General features: G+C 42.5%; 1 non-coding gene across 1 annotated transcript; it reads right to left on the bottom strand.

Moving 5' to 3' along the window:
• Positions 1-12184: 12184 nt before the first annotated feature.
• Positions 12185-12258, bottom strand: trnat-ugu (transfer RNA threonine (anticodon UGU)). The gene has a single exon. It is a non-coding gene; the product is annotated as a tRNA-Thr (tRNA).
• Between the last annotated feature and the right edge of the window lie 4989 nt (positions 12259-17247).

Raw genomic sequence — 17247 nt, 5'->3', positions numbered from 1 at the left:
ACCTCCACAATCCATTCTAATGTCAACCAGTCGAATTGAAACTAGAGCGTGTACATCCTTCTGCTCTGTGCTTGAGAAGAGGTGTATTAAATCAGTAAAGTTGCAGATGCACAAACTTGATAAAAACTGGATGGAGACCATACACCTCCACTGAGTGTTGGAAGCGATTCACGTGGTCATCTGTACTCAGTGAGCACAGATTATTCACATTAGTGACAAACACTTGCCCCTTGTGTGATAAGGGATTCACTTGGTTCTCCAATCTCAGCAGATATGGGCTTGTTCATACCATTGCGCGAAAAAGTAAATGCTATGACTGTGAGAAGAGCGTCAGGCGTAACAATGCTTTGATGAAACGACAGTAAACGCTTTGTGGGTAGAGGCCGTTCATCTACACTATGTGTAGCAATGAATTCAATAATTCATCCGCACATGTGATGCACCAGATTGGTTTAGCTCAGTTGGCTGGGTTGCTTGTTTGTAAAGTAGTGTGATGCTGAAATCATGGGTTCCGTTCCCATCAACGGGTTGAGAATACCATAAGCAACTGTCCTTCTCAACCTCTTCCGTTGCCTGAGGTCTTGGAGCCCACTGGTTAAATCACCACCAGTGATCCCTGATAAAGGGCTTTTGCCCGAAACGTCGAATCTCCTGTTCTTTGGATGCTGCCTGACCTGCTGTGCTTTACCAGCAACACATTTTCAAATCACCACCAGTCACTTGTCTGTCTAATGAAGAGAATAGTTCCTATAGTCTGCATATCGACGGTGGCACCCACATTCCAGTGAGGTCAAATGTGATTGTATCCTGCTGTTATTGCATCCAGAAATGAACTGTGTTCATTCTATCAGTAGACGTTTACTTCATTGGATGTGAATAGCTTCTTTAATTGAACTGGGTTTTAATTGCTCAAGTATCAATCACATCAAATATACTGTTTTCCCCAATTTCTCTCCAATGAGAGGAGACTGGTGGATATGCATTTGCACTCTGTTCTTGAGCATTTTCTTCGTTATTCAAAGTTGATGTGTATAAAAAATGTATTTGATGCATTCAGAATTACGGATTGTGTTTCACTGCAATGGAAGTCCTTGAGAAATGTAATCACTGCTTGAGGAGATGCAGCAGTTAAATTGTGTCGATACACAGTGGGAAGTCAGTCCCACAGTGAGAGCACGTGAATGGTTTCTCATCAATGTGAACACGTTGAAAGGAGTTCAGTTCCTGGGAACATATAAAGCACTTCCCATATTCTGGACATTTAAACGGTTTCTTTTCACTTGTAACCCATTGGTGTATTACCGGAATGGAAGATTTAAGTGCATCCTTTCCCAAAAATTGAACATATAAATGACCCCTTGCAAATGTTAATTCGCTGAAGTCTCAGCAAGTGTGTTAATGGAGTGAATCCTTCCCCGCATTCAGAGCAGGTGAATGGCCTTTCAACGGTGTGAACTCGCTTGTATTTCAGCAGGTTGCAGAAATCAAGTACTTTCTTCCCGCGTATAACAGACAAATGGTCTCTTTTCTCTGTGAAACAGCTGGTGTCTCAGCTGACCAAATACTCGAGTGAATCCTTTCCCACACTTAGAGCAGGTGTACGGTCTCTCTTCAGTGAGTTCCCAGATGAAAAGTGAGATCAGATGACGGGCTGACCCCATTTCCACTATGAGAATACTTGATTTATTTCTCATCAGTATGAACACATTTGTGATACCAGTTTTGGAGAACTTTTTTTTTGAAAGCATTTCCCACAATCTGAACAAGTAAAAGATCTCTCCTCAGTGTGAATGCATTAGTGCAAAGCAGGTTAGATGACTGCACAAATCGCTTCTCATACTCAGAACAGGTGAAATGCTTTTCCCCAGGGTGGCCGGGTGAATTGTCATGGTAGGCGAATAATTGAATACTTTCCACAGTGAGAACATGTCCAAAGGTTCTCTCCAGCGTTCCTCCAGTTATATATTGGCAGTCCAGATGATTGGCTGACGCCCAGCCCATAGACAGCACACGTGAATGGTTTCACTCGACTCGCAATGTTGTTTTCTCCTTCATTTTCAAAGGCCGACGTATTCAGGCTCCTTTAAACTGAACAACTCCATCAGATACCGATGTGATGTGTCGTGTCAGTTTCCAATGAAAATCCTCATCTTTAATAATTCTGAAATGAAAACAGAAATACCTTAGTAAGGGCTAGCTTTTTTAAAAAAAACACCAAATCATTTAATTATCATTCTTCTTTCGGATGGGAAGATTCAAGACAGTGTCAGGATGTATTGCTCATTCCTAATTTGACTGTACAAGGTGATGATGAGCAGCCTTCTGGAACCCTTGTTTTCCATGGGCTATCAGTACATCCACGTTGTAAGGGAAGGAAATCCAGAATGTTGACGAAGTGCCGGGGAGGAATGGCAAAATATTTCCAGGTCAGTATGGCAACTGGTTTTTCGGGTTGTCCTACCCACCTGTCGTCCTTTACCTTTGAGATGGACGTGATTGTGAACGTGAAAGGTACTGTTTAAGGAGGCGTGGTGAAGTTCTGCACTTAATCTTGTGGATGGTACAATCTGCATGTCTGAGTGTTTGGTGGTGGAGGAAGTGGATCTGTGTCAATGTTGTGTCATTCATGCAGTGCTGATCAATTTGGCTGTTCTGTTCTGGGTGGTGTTGGGCTATGCATTATTGTTGGAACAGCACTGAGGAGTCCTCAAGGAGGTTCTGACTGAAATTTTATCTTCCAACTTTGATGCTGCCTTATCTGTTGTGCTTCTCCTGCAACATGCTTTGCAATACTCCACTTATTCAGGCAAATAGGAAGTATTTAGTTATGTTTCTTATTTCTGGCTTATAAAGGAATAAACGACAGGTAGGGAAAGAACCCAAAGAAGGAGAAGAACAGTTGGACAATGGAGTGGATAACGATCTGGCTAGGAGTGAGAAAATCGGTTAATGGAGACATTTAGTTGCTATTCGTAGGTGGTGTGTAATGGCAGGTAATCTGATAGATAGGCTTCAAGGAATAAAGAATTGTATTACTTGCTGAAGAAATCCCGGATTCTGACTGATCTTGTCGCCACAAAAGGCTGGTTCAATTAATTTCTCAAAGAGTCTGGGACTTTCACAGCAAGTAGAGAGGCCTTTTGGCCCTTCTTGCCAATGTCAGGCATCAAGCGCCTATCCACTGTCATCCTATTTTCCAGAACTTGTTCTGTAGCTTTATGCGCTGTGGTGCTTCAAGTGATCATCGATTGCTTTTTGCAATTCCACTAGCTCCAGCAAAATGCCATCACCACACACATATTCCTCTCACCTCCCTTCTCTGCTTTCCGCATGTAACCTTCCGTCTGGGACACACTGATGCATTCTGTCTTCACTCACAACACCTCCCCACACGGCACTGTGGAATCTTCCCCTCCAATTGTTGAAGATGTGAAACATGCAGTCCTGAAATCTCAGAAATAGGAGCAGCTGTAAGCCCTACAGCCCGTCGAGTCTGCTCCACCATTCAATACGTTCATGGCTGATCATTTCGTGCGCTCAGATCCATTTACCCGTCCTCTCACTGTATCCCTTACTTCCTTTATTGTTCAAAAATAAGGTCATGGCCTTAAAAACGTTTACTGAAATGGTGTCAACTACTTCACTGGGCAAAGAATTCTAATTATGAAAGTGAGGACTACACATGTTGTAGATTAGATGTAAGAGTGTAGTGCTGCAAATCGCATAGCAGGTGAGACAGCATCTGATGAGCAGGTAAATTGACCTTACATGCAAAAATCCTTCATCAGGAATCGAGGATTCCAAAGAGTATCAACCCTTTGTTTAAAATGTTCCTTATCAATTGTGTGCTGAATCTGCTCCGTCTAATCTTGAGGCTGTGCTCTCTTTGAGATGGACGTGATTGTGAATGTGAAAGGTACTGTTTAAGGAGGCGTGGTGAATTTCTGCGCTTAATCTTGTGGATGGTACAACCTGCCTGTCTGAGTATTTGGTGGAGGAGGAAGTGGATCTGTGTCGATATTGTGTCATTCATGCGATGCTGATCAATTTGGCTGTTCTGTTCTGGGTGGTGTTGGGTAATGCATTATTGTTGGAAAAGCACTGAGAAGTCCTCAAGGAGGTTCTGACTGAAATGTATCTTCCCATTGGATGCTGCCTGACCTGCTGCGCTTTTCCAGCAACACATTTTAACCTGTGCCCTCTTTTCCAAATTTCACCCGCCAGTGGAAACATCCTTTCTACTTCTATCTTACATATTCCCTCAATATTGTACATATTTCTATAAGGTATCTCTTAATTCTTCTGAATTCCAATGAATATAATCACAATCTACTCAGTCTCTCCTCATAACCATATCCCCTCAACTCCAGCATTATCCCAGTGTACCCCATCTGCACCCCTTCCAGTGCCAGTCCATCCTTTCTCAAGTAATGAGACCTAACCTGCTCACAGTACTCTAAGAATGTCGTCATCAGCACCCTGTACAGCTGCAACATAACCTCTCCCTTTCGTAATGAAAGACAACATTCCATTTGCATACCTAATTCTTTGTTGTACCTGCAGACCCGACCTTTGTGATTCATGAACAAGGACTCCTACGTCCCCCTGTGCAGCAGCATGCTTCAACATTTTAGTCGACAAGTAATAACCCTTTCTCCTGTAACTTCTAACAAAATGGATGACTTCATATTTTATCTGCCAAACCTTTGCCCATTTCGTTAATGTAACTATTTCCTCTACAAAGTTTGACATTCCTCTGCACTCTGTCCTCTGCCATTCATTTTCGTGTCATCTGTAAAGTTGGACGTGCTCCAAATTGTCCCCAACTACAAATTATTTATATAAATTGTAAATAACTGCAGTTCCAAAACACATCACTGAGGCACACCACTACTCACTGCTGGCCACCAGAATACTACGCATTTATCGCCACTTTTTGCTTCCTGTTATTTAACCAAACCTAGATAGATACTTATACTCGACCACTAACACTATGCATCCTCAACTTATGCATCAGCCTCTTGTGCGCACCTTGTCGAAGGTCTTTTGGATCTCTAGGTACACCGCATTCAGTGTATCCTCGTTGTCCACCATACTCGTCATGTCTTCACAGAATACCAATATATTTGTAAAGCATGACCTGCTCTACATGAGTCCGTGCTGGGTCTGTTCAATCTCTATCGCAGTGACCTTTTATCCCCGTCCTTGATAGTGGACTCAAGCACCTTCTCTAATACAGAAGTTAAGCTAGTGGGTCTATAACCCACTCTCTTGTCTTCCTTCCTTTTTTTAAACAGTGGCGCCAGATTTACTGTTTCCAATCTGCTCGAATTGCCACAAAGTCCAGCGAATTTGCAAGATTTCCGCCTATACACCTGTTAGTTCCCCCGCCGACTCTTTTAACACCTTGGGATGGATTCCTTCAGCGAGAGGAGACTGTCTATCCTTAGCTGCATTAATTTGCCCAACACGAAATAAAGATTGTTTTCAGGTCCTCACTGACATCTATCTCTTTTCAACTACTGCCATGTATTAGTGTCTTCCACTGTGAAGAACGATACAAAATAACTGTTCAATGGCTCAGACATTTCATCACATCCCATAACTAAATGCCGAAAGGACCAACATTCACTTTAACCACTCTTTTTCGCTGTATATTTTTGTCGAAACTTCTTCTAAACGTCTTTATAATCTTTATAATCTTACTATTCATTACAGCACTTTTGTGGCTTTTTTTGACCCAGAAAGCTTTCCGAATCTTCCAGTTTCATGCTGATTTTAACCACTTCGTATGCCTTCTCCTTCAATTTGACAGTCTCCCTTATTTCTTGAGATAGCCATGCCAGATTGCACCTTTTTTTACTGCCTTCCTTTACATTGGAATATAATTGTGCTCAGACTTTTGAAAAATGTAATTGAAAGCTTTGCTCATCAGCTGGCCCACCATTTTTTTTTGTTTTGAGTCTTCTTTAGCCAGGCTCTCCCCTATCTATTGCAGAGCCCCTTGCATATGCACAGGAATCTGGCATTGGCTTTTAACTTCACGCTCTCCATCTGCATTCTCAATTCAAACACACTGTAATCACTCCTTCCAAGCGGATCCTTAACGATGAGTTTTTTTAATTTTTCCTGTCTCACTACAGAGGACCAGATCGACGATAGCTTGCTACCTCGCCGTTTCTTTGACATAGTGTTCAGAAAACTGTCATGATTAAGTCCAACAACGTCCTCCTCAAGGCAACATTGACTGAGCTAGTTCGACCAATCTAAATGTCGATCAAAATCCTCAAAGTTAATATCCGTCCCATTTTGAACAGCATTACTTATTTCTTTGTGTATTTATTCCCCCAATGTAATCGTTTATTTTGTGGTCTACAGACTACGTCTATCAGTGAACGTTTCTTCTTAGAATTTCTAATTTCCAACAAAATGGATTCAAACTCATTCTCTATCGAAGTTATACCATCTCACAGTTCTGCGTTGAAGTTGTTCTTGAATATCAGTCTCTCCTGTCTGTCCTTCCGAAAAGTCTGAAAACCCTGGATATTTAACTCGCAGTCATGACCACCCTGTAACCATGTCTCTGTAATGGCTACTAAAACTTATTCATTTGTGTCATTAACTCTTCAACCTTGTTCCAATTGCTACAATCATTTGGGAAACTGACTTCATGATAGGTTTCTTAGCCTCATGATTTCCAATATCTCTCATAACATCTCCTGAATAATCCTTCCTTTTAACATCTTGTTTCTCCTCAACTGTCCATTTACGTCCTCCCTCCTAAGTACCCAATGGCCCAAAAACACATTCCAGGTGAAGAAACACTTTGCCTGCACTTCGCACAACCCTGTCTACTGCATTTACTGATCGCTATGTGGTCTGCACTATCTTGGGAAATGAAGTGTGGACGAAGTGACTGCTTTTCAGAAAATCCAAGTTCCATCTTCTAGAAAGTCCCTAATCTATCACTTCCCTGCCCCATTAGCGGACCAGCCCGTTCCTTCGCCAACATCTCTGTCTCAGGCTTACTGCAATGTTGCGGAGAAGCTCAGTACATGCGTGAACAACAACATCTCATTTTCCATTTGGGGATGCTGCAGACCTCTGTAATCCATCAATTTCAATACTTTTAGGACCTGAACTCATCCATCTCCTCGCCCTCTACCTCACACGCCACTCCTTGTTATCACAAATGCAGCCATTACACACTATCCATGTTTAGTCACTAACAGTCGCCATATAAAGCTACTCACCCTCCCAGCCTGATCATTATCCATTAGTTTGCCCAATTCTTCTTCTCTCTCTTTGAGTTCGACACCAACCTACCGTTTACTTCTTACCCCAGTCCCACCACCCTATCTTCTGCATATAGGTCAACATTTCGTAAGTACCATCAGTTCTGAAGAAGGGTCACTGGACCGGAAATGCTAACTCTTATTTCTCTTCTAAGATGCTGCCAGACCTGCTTGGCTGTTCCAGCACCTTCTGCTTTTGAACATGTTCCTTGGCCCACATCTCTGTCTCAGGCCATCTGACACTGTGAATGATCAAGGAGCAAAGGTCATGCGTGTGCCCTTTTAGTAGCCTAAGATTGTCCGTGCTCAATGATCCTCTGCGCCAAAGACAGTCCTCTGTTCCTTTTGAAAACTTCTCTTGTCGATTGATCCTATTACAATGTGAGCCACAGGCATCAGCCTTTTGATCTATTAATTCAGCATGGGATTTGTATCGCAGATCTATTTTGAATGCGATCAACAACAGAGAAAGAGAGAAAAGAAAACTCATGTCAAATCTGAACAGACTGGAGTTTCTGCAGGAGGTGGAACTTAGTGACATTTTTTCAGATAGAGAAAACTAAAACACTTTCTCACTCTGACAATGTGCCATTGGTTATCGAAGCTAAAAGGATTTATAAGCGCAAAGGCTGAAACAGCTTTTTCACTTATAATACCTGAATGATCTTCCTCCAGTGTGATAGTACAGTTGTGTCAGTTAATGGGATAACTGAGCGATTCACCTTACATATGCAGCCGGGGAACAGTCCTTGTGTGGTAATATATGGGTACATAATGCATGGACGAGGGACTGAGAGTTTCTTGAGCCATTTCACATCGTGACTGAGACGGTATTGGAGTTTTGACAGGCTAAAAGTGGGCAAATGCACAGTTCGGGATGGAGTTATGATTCATGTTGCTTTGTGAGACTAGAGAGAAAATTACACGTGTTCTGACCAATGTTTTACATTCCTTTTTGGCCACCTGGGAGTAGTTAGAGGATTTCAGGACTACTAACACAGTTCCAGTTTTCACTAAGGCTGGCAGAGATAATGCAGCAAATTACAGAGCAGTGAGTCGATCATCACATGTAGGGAAACGTTTAGAAAAGCCCCTTAGGGAGAGAATTAATTGCAATTTCTTCAGAGAAAGTTTGACCAGCGAGAGTCAGCATGGTTTTGTCAGAGGAGGTCATGCCTGACAGAACAAATTTTTTTAGGACGTGATCAGATGTGTAAACGAGGATAGTGAAATTGATTCAGTTTATGAGGATTTTAGAAAGCCTTTGACAAGATCCCACAACGGAGACTGGTAACAAGTTTAATATAAAAGGGATACAGCGTCACGTGTTAAGTTGGATCCAAACTTATTTGGGTGGTGGAACCCAAAGGAAGGTGCTGTTTCTGTGACGTGGAACGGGTATTCAGTGGTGTACCACAAGGATCAATACTGTGTCCCTTAATGTTTGTGATTGCACATAAACAATATAGAAATAATATTGGGGAAATGATAAGAAAATTTGAGGAGGATATGAAGATTGGCAAAGTGGTTAACAGTGAGGAAGAAGATCTTAGGTTCCAGGATTTCAGAGGTGGATTTGTCAAATGAGCAGATGGGGGAGCTGACAATAACAATAAAAACATCAGGCGATGCATTTTGTAAGTAACACGTCATGGAAGTACTCAAAGAACGGTAGGGCACTGGGAAACCCAAAGGAACAGAGTCACTTTGCATGTGGGTCCGCAGATTCGTGAAGGCAGCAGAATATAGTAGTTAAGAAGAGAAGCACGACTTCTCAGTCACGGCTAATATTGCGAGAGCAGGAAAATAGGTGTCACATGTAGAAAAGTTCGTGAAGAAAGCATTTAGCACGCCTGCCTTCATTAGTCGGAACATTGATTATTGGAGTTCACATGTCACGTTCTGGCTGTACAGAGCATTAGTGGAGCCACATTTAGAATACTGCTGACAACTCCGATCACCTTCAAACGGAAAGATATTGTAAAACTTGAAAGAGTGCAGAATAGATTTACAAGGATGTTACAGTGTCGAGAGGGCTTGAGTGGTAAGTAGAGAGTGTTTGAGCAGGGGCTTTTCCCGGCAGTGTTCCAGGCTGGTGTGTAAACTTCTAGACGTTTATAAACTCATGACTGGGGTTGGATCGGTGACTGGCCTAGGCCATGGTTTTACCCAGGATGGTGGAATTCAAAACGAGAGGGCACAAGTTTAACGTGTTTTACACGGACACACTAAACAAGGGACAAAGTGTGATTGAGCGATATTTGGATTTCCAACAGACATCATCTCAGCTTAGTTTTCGACTTAATAAAAATGGGCATGTACTTGGGAAAATAGTTTGAAAGGTAAACCATGAAGAGAACGTTAAGGATATAAAAAATGAGTGATGTCGAGATGAGGAAGTTTGTGAGTAAAATATTGACCAATGCAGTATGAAGTGGAGAATGAGATGTTCGCAGGAACATTCAATAACGACCCTTTTATTTAAATTAGATATTACAGGAATCTGAAATACAGAGGGACCTGGCTGTCCTGCTTTGTGGATCACATTAACATGGTCTGCCGGGGGACCAACTGATTAGGAACGCAATAAGTCTTTTTATTCATTTGTTCAGCAATGACTGGGCCAACATTTATTTCCCCACTCCTATCGGTATTTGAGACGGTGAGAGCCTGGTCGAAACACTGCATTTCATGATGTCTTTTTTTGGAGAAACGAAGTGTTGCATTTATCAAATTGCAGCTTTTTCTTTGCCTGTTCAGTTTAATGTTCAACTATTCAGTTGATATCAGAGAATGTAGATTTTCTCCAGCAATTATGCTTGTGTTTCAGATTTCCTGCATCTACAGTTTATTTTTATTTAGTAATTTGGATGATCTGAGTTTTATGAGGAATGGAATGTTGCAAGCTGTCAAACATGTGACAGAAGATTCAAACTTCAATTTTCCGAAGCAGATCAGCTGAGGTGGGAATAGAGTCAAAAAGTGTGGTGCTGGTCAAGCAGCATCCGGGGAGCAGGAAATTTGATGTTTCGCGTACAAGATGTTCGTCAGGAATGCTTGAATCGTCGATTCCCCGCGCCTCAGATGTTGCCTTACAGGCTGTGATTTCCAAGTGCTACACTTATTGACTTTGATCTCCAGCATTTAAAGTTACCACTTTCTGCTGAGGTGCGGTACATTCAGGTACGGTTCCTGAGATGTAATAACGTGGTCGTGATGACAGAGTGAATTTGTAGTTGAAAACTTATCCGTGAATCAATATTATTCTCCCGATCCCACTCTGCCGAGGACAGGCTGTTTCGAAGGAGCTTGTTACAGTCGGTCAATTTGAGAGTTGTGCATTTGGCAGGTCGCGAAAACGTGAATTCCCAATGCATTGTTTAGACTCGAATACGATACGGAGACGTTCGGTCTTGGGTCTTCCACGGCCTAAATTTGAAAGTGAGTTTGCATGTGCAAAGTCGTTGTCGTGTATATTTGTGTCTGAAAGTGTAACCAGTTATATTTTCTGATGGATTTTAAAAATGAAGCGATCAACAGAATGTTGATTTTCATTTTACTTTGATAATGTAAATCTGAACCAAAAATATGAATTGTTGGAGAAACTCAGTCGACCTGACAGCATCTGTGGAGAGAAACTGAGTTAAAGTTTTATATCGACAGAAACACGTTACTTATACGTTTCTATATAATAATGCTGGGAAAATTATCAGTCTTATCTTTTGAATCAGGATTTTTATCTCAATGACAGACAACCGTCACCTTTACAAATTCAGAAGGACTTTATTGACTATAATGCTCTTTCCGTTGCTCTCAGTTGGTGAAAGGCTGTGCTTAAATGATTGCCTACTTTCGTTTCCTTTCTCTCAGTTTGCAGCAATGTCGAATAGAGAATGGGTCATTTCGGTGTCTAACTCAGCATGTGTCTCCATATGTCTCTCTTTGTCTCTGTGCATCCACCTCACCCTCTTCCTGTTACATTTTCCGACACTCTGCCTGTCTATACAGCTCTTTACCTATTTCGGCCCTGTGAAAAGTCTGACATTAGATTACTTTCAGTGTGGAAACAGGCCCTTCAGCCCAACAAGTCCAAGCGCAATGCACCCTTAACCCTACCCTAGCACTATGGGCAATTTAGCATGGCCAATTCACCTAACCTGGACATCTTTGGAATGTGGGAAGAAACCGAAGCACCCGGAGGAAACCCACACAGACACGGGAAGAACGTGCAAACTCCACACAATCAGTCGCCTGAGGCGGGAACTGAACCCGGGTCTCTGGCGCTGTGAAGCAGCAGTGCGACATTTCGAGACAATTTGAGTGTGCAGCTACTGAGAGGCTTTTTGCCCACTGACTGGAATGCGTTGAACTGGGCTCACAGTCTCCGGATAATGGGTCTGTCACTTCAAACCAGGCAAGGCGACACTTCTTCCTCAAACAATAATGACTGTTTCGAATTCAAAATTGAATACCTAATCCACAAGAAAAAATGCAATTATACTACAAATAAAGAAGCACATTGATGGATATATTGTTGGTTTAAATGTATGAACGGTGGCATCAGAGAATGAGAGTGATCAGTTGTTGGTATCTCTGCCATTGCCACAAAATTCCCCGGCAAATCGGCAGCGTCTCCTGCCTCATCTCATTATTCCGATATCTGGTAATGAAGGGGGTGGGGGGGGGGGGGAATAAAAGAGGAGCAGAAGCAGAAGTGCTTGTGGAATAATGGAAAGAAACCACAGACATAAGTAATAGTTCGGAATATTAAAAAATGGCATTCACTGTTGGAACTTAACCCGGATCACCAAATCATAATTGGGTGAAAGTCCAAAAAGGTGCTCAGTAATTTTTGCGAAACACCAAGCCCAAGTATGAACGCAACAAATAGGCACCGCTGGGAGTTGAACCCAGGATTTCTTGTTTACAAGACAAGCGCTTTAACCAACTAAGCCACGGCGCCACAGCATGCATGCCCTCACTCATCCATATGTGGAGTTGCTTAACCACTTCCTCACAGTCTTTGGACATGTGTTTTCGGATCAATGTTGCTCACAGAGAATTGTATTCAATCCTCGAATTTTCAAATACAAACAGTTTATAGCTGAAAATTATCCACTGAAAAGGCACAGAAAAAACATAATCTCTTCTTGCATTCATTTAAAACTGGTATTTTCACCTGGTTAAAGTGACAGGAGAAAGAGGATGTGCTCATTCTATCGGGGCCCATGAACCACGTTAATACACACAGAGGGGACATCACATCAAGAGGAACAAGGTCATTGCGGTGAATTGACTAGCTGTAATGTGTAAGTAAGTATAAGCATTGGGCAGTAAAAGCTGACCCAATGGCACCGACATTGAGTTTTGCATCATCAGTTCCGCGCTGACTTCCTGCCTTATGCCTCCAAGGCATCATTGTCTATCACTTTATTTCACTGTCTTCGTCCACGTCTCAACTTATTTCAAACGGTTACAGATGTCTGATAGGAACCTTTAAATTTTCGAAACGGATTCCTGGATATAGTCGTCACTCAATGGGAAAGGATTCACTGCATATCCAGAATTACCACAGTGATGGAGGGGATGAATTACTTTCCTGAAGCTTTCAACGCCTCAGCACAGACATGCAGCTCGTGGGGTATTTCCAGGATTTACACTCAGCGACACTGAAGGATCAGCGAGATACATCCAACTCGGAAAGATGATATTATTGAATGGGCATTTGCGGTGGCCCTTTCCAGTGTACCTGCTGCCTTTGTCGTTATATACGGATGGAAGCAATTACTGACCGATTCTGGCAGGATCTGGGTGTGTGCTCTGTATGCAAGCAAGATTTGTTTTCATTCTAATAATTCACAAAAAGAGAAGTAAATCTTCTTTACCTGAGTGGGAATTATATCCAGGTCTGTGCGATGCAAACTTGGACTACTGAACAGGGACCTCCTGTGATGATGACTGTAAAATTAAAACCTGAGTTGTAGACACTCTTGTGTCTGTCGTTGACTCCATAACAAACTTCAGCTTCAAAGTTGCTCACTCCAAGTTTCGAAAAAGTTCATATTATCGGATTTCAATATGAAGAAAGAGGAGCTGTGTTAATATGATGTTGTTCAGCAGATGTACTGCAGGAAGACACAGAACAGGCTGGTGGTCACAGGGCCTCATTTTGATGCGCTGGTATCCGGTGAGCTGGCAGCACCAATAAGGGTGTCGTGATACTTGTCTGATTCCAGATCCCGGGCTAGAAATGACCAGAGTTTTCTCGCTGAACCTGTTTAGGATCTTGAAAGGAAGAGGCCATGACTCAGATTATGAAAGTAGATTTCACTGGAGTGGATCATGTAATCGCGTAGTGACTGTGAATACAGCAATGGAAACGTCCAGCAGACATGCAGGCAACACTGAAGGAGGCACGTGAAGACGAATGTGTTCAAGTTGCCAGTGAAAGGCACTGCACCACAAAGGGTGACGTATTGAATTAAAGCAGTGACGCTAATTATCTTTGCTGGTTTTTCACCTTGGTAATCTAGTATCCCCCCCGATATAAATGTCTCCATTATACATGGAAAAGATGAAAGGAAGTCGACGGTGGGTCGGCCCTGTGGTGTAATGTATCACACGTCTGAATTTGATCGGTCTATTGTAGTTTTGAGTTCTACGTAACTCAATTGCAGCATGCTGCTTTGTTGAAGTCAGTCATAACTGGTTTTATAAATTCCTGATGGGCAAAGAGGTGTCTGTGAAGAGTACCGGGACATCATAAAAATCAATAAGCCCGTCTCTGCTGGTTGCTGCTCTCGATGGGGGAGATATGAAACCTGTGCTTTGTATGAATGCTTACTGTGGAGAAGGACATAGAACACAGAACATAGAAAAATACAGCGCTGAACAGGCCCTTCGGACCTCAATGTTGCGCCGACCTTTGAACTGTTCTCAGCTCATCCCCTTCCAAGAAACTATCATCACCCATGTGCTTCTCCAAGGATTGTTTCGATCTCCCTAATGTGGCTGAGTTAACTGCACTGACAGGCAGGGTATCCCGCGCCCTTACCACTGTCTCAGTAAAGAACCTGCCTCTGACATCTGTCTCAAATCTATCACATGTCAATTTGTAGTTATGTACATTCATACAAACTGACGTCACCATCCTAGGAAAATGACTTTCATGTCTACTTATCTAATTCTCTGATCCTCTTGTAGGTCTCTATCAAATCCCCTCTGAGTCTTTTTCTTTCCGATGAGCACAGACCCAAGTTTCTCAGCCTTAACTCATTAGGCCTTCCCTCCAGACCAGGCATCATGCTGGCTCACTGGTTAGCACTGATGCCTCATAGTGCCAGGGACCCGGTTACAATTCCAGACTCGGGCAACTGTCCGTGTGGAGTTTGCATATTCTCCCTGTGTCTGCGTGGGTTTGCTCCGGTTTCCTCCCACAGTCCCAAAATATGCAATTCAGGTGAATTGGCAATGCTCAATTGCCCGTATTGCCAGGTGCATTAGTTGGGGTAAATATAGGAGAATGGGTCTGGGTGGGTTTATGTTGGGAGGGTCGATGTGGACTTGTTGGATCTCAGGGTCTATTTCCACACTGTAGGGAATCTAATCTAAATCTCTTCTGCACTTTTTCCCAATGCTTTCTCATTCTTCCCGACATACATCCGCACTAGCGTATTGTGTATTTGCAGCATGATATTGCGGCTCCGGAACTCAATCCCTCTACAAAACCTAACACACTGCATGCCTTCTTAACAGCACTCTCAATCTGGGTGGCAACTTTCAAGGATCTATGCACATGGACTGCAATACCCCTCTTCACATCCACACTACCAACAATCTTTCCATTGACCCAATACTCTGCCTTCCTGTTATTCTTCCCAAAGTGCATCACCTCACATTTAGCTGCATTGAACGCCATTTGCCACCTCTCAACCCAATTCTGCAGCCCATCCAAGTCGCCCTGAAACCTGTAACATATTTCCAAATTGTCCACTACTCCACCAACTTCAGTGTCATCTGCAAATGGACTCATACATACACCTATGATGCGTCTAAGTTATTTATAGAAATAACAAACAGCAGTGGCACCATAACAGATCCTTGTGACACACCACCAGTAACTGGACTCCAGGTTGTATATTTTCCATCAATTACCACTCGCTGCCTTCTTTCAGGAAGCCAGTTTCTCATCCAAATGGCTAAATCACCCTCAATCCCATGCCTCTGCATTTTCTCAAACAGATTATCACATGGAACCTTAACAGAGGATTGTCTGAAATCCATGAATACCACGTCAACTGCTCTACCCTCATCTACATGCTTGGTCACATTATCAAAAAAAACTCAATGAGGTTTGTGAGACACTGCCTACTCTTGGCGAAACCATGTTGACTATCTGAAATCAAATTATTGCTTTCCAGATGATTATACATCTTACATTTTATAATCCTTTCCAAAACCTTTCCTACATCAGAAATATGGCTCACTGATATATAATTACCTTGGTCATCTCTGCTGTCCTTCTGGAACAAGGGCACAACGTTTGCGATCCTCTCGTCCTCTAATACTAAACCTGTAGACAATGACGACTCAAATATAAAAGCCAAATGCTCTGCTATCTTCTCCCTAGGTTTCCAGAGAATCCTCGGACAAATCACAACCAGCACAGGGGACTAGTCTACTTTCACTCCTTCTGGAATTGATAACACCTCTTCATAACTAACATCGATCCTTTCTATTCTAATATCGCTTATCTCATTCTTCTTCACGACATTATTCTCTTTATCTGAGTGGAAACCGATGGGAAATGTTCGTTTAGTACTTCTCCCAACTCCACAGGGTCCCCAATCAACATCCCACTTCTGTCTTTGACTGGCCCTATTCCTACCCCAGTCATCATTTTAATCCTCACATACCTACAGAAGGTTTTCGGTTTCTCCTTTATTTGCTGAAGACTGCTCGTCTTCTGAAAAATCACTTTAAATCTTTCCGAGCTAATCAGTAACACTCCATCGCATCATCTGAACCACCATGTCTCTCAACACATGAGCCTCAATCTTCTTAATAACAAGAGATGCAATTTCTGTAGTATTCAATGGTTCCCTTACCTTTTTAATTCTTCTCTGCCTGATCGAGATATGCCTATCAAGGGAACGCAATATCTGTTCCTTAAACCAGCTCCACATTTCCATTGTCTGCATGCCTCGCATTTTGCTACCCTATTCTATGCATCTTAAGTTTGCCTAATCGCATTATAATTGCCCTTGCCCCATCGATAACGTTTCACCTGTGGCATGAAAGATGTAGTCTGTGGGGAAATGGATGTTGTTATTTGCAGTAAAAGAACTGTTACAGAAGAGGAAGCGCCGGACGTATTGGACCAGCTAAAAGTTAATAAGTCCCTGTGACGTGATCAGGTCACACCACAGAACTCTGTGAAAAGTGAGACAAGTGATTTATGCATCACTTGCTGAATATTGTGCCATCGATCATCACAAGTGAGGTGCCATAAGACTAGGCTGGATAATATGACACCACTAATTAAGAAATGAGGTAAGATAAAGCCAGGCAACGACAGACCTGTGAGTCTGACGTCGACGGTGGGTAAATTGCGGAGGGAAACCTGAGAGACAGGATTTAATGTATTTGGAAATGCAAGACTGATTATGGATGGTCAGCAATGGCGTGATGCGTAGGAAATTATGTCTCCTTAAATTGAATGAGTTCTTTTTTGAAGAATTAACAAAGAGGATTGATGAGGGCAGACTCCTTTACGGGATATCTGTGGTCTTCTATAAGGGAGGTCGACAATATTCCACATGGGAGACTAATTAGCAAGTTGAGGAGATCCAACCGTTTGGATTCAGAACCGGCTAGAAGGTAGAAGACAGAGGGTGGTGGTGGAGGGTTGTTTTTCAGACTGGAGGCCTGTGACCAGTGAAGTGCCACAAGG

This window comes from Chiloscyllium plagiosum, unplaced genomic scaffold (genome assembly GCF_037043375.1).
Source record: "Chiloscyllium plagiosum isolate Xiang-an unplaced genomic scaffold, Cpla_swu_hap1 HiC_scaffold_50, whole genome shotgun sequence".
Classification (NCBI taxonomy): domain Eukaryota; kingdom Metazoa; phylum Chordata; class Chondrichthyes; order Orectolobiformes; family Hemiscylliidae; genus Chiloscyllium; species Chiloscyllium plagiosum.
This window is presented reverse-complemented; position numbering and strand designations above follow the sequence as displayed.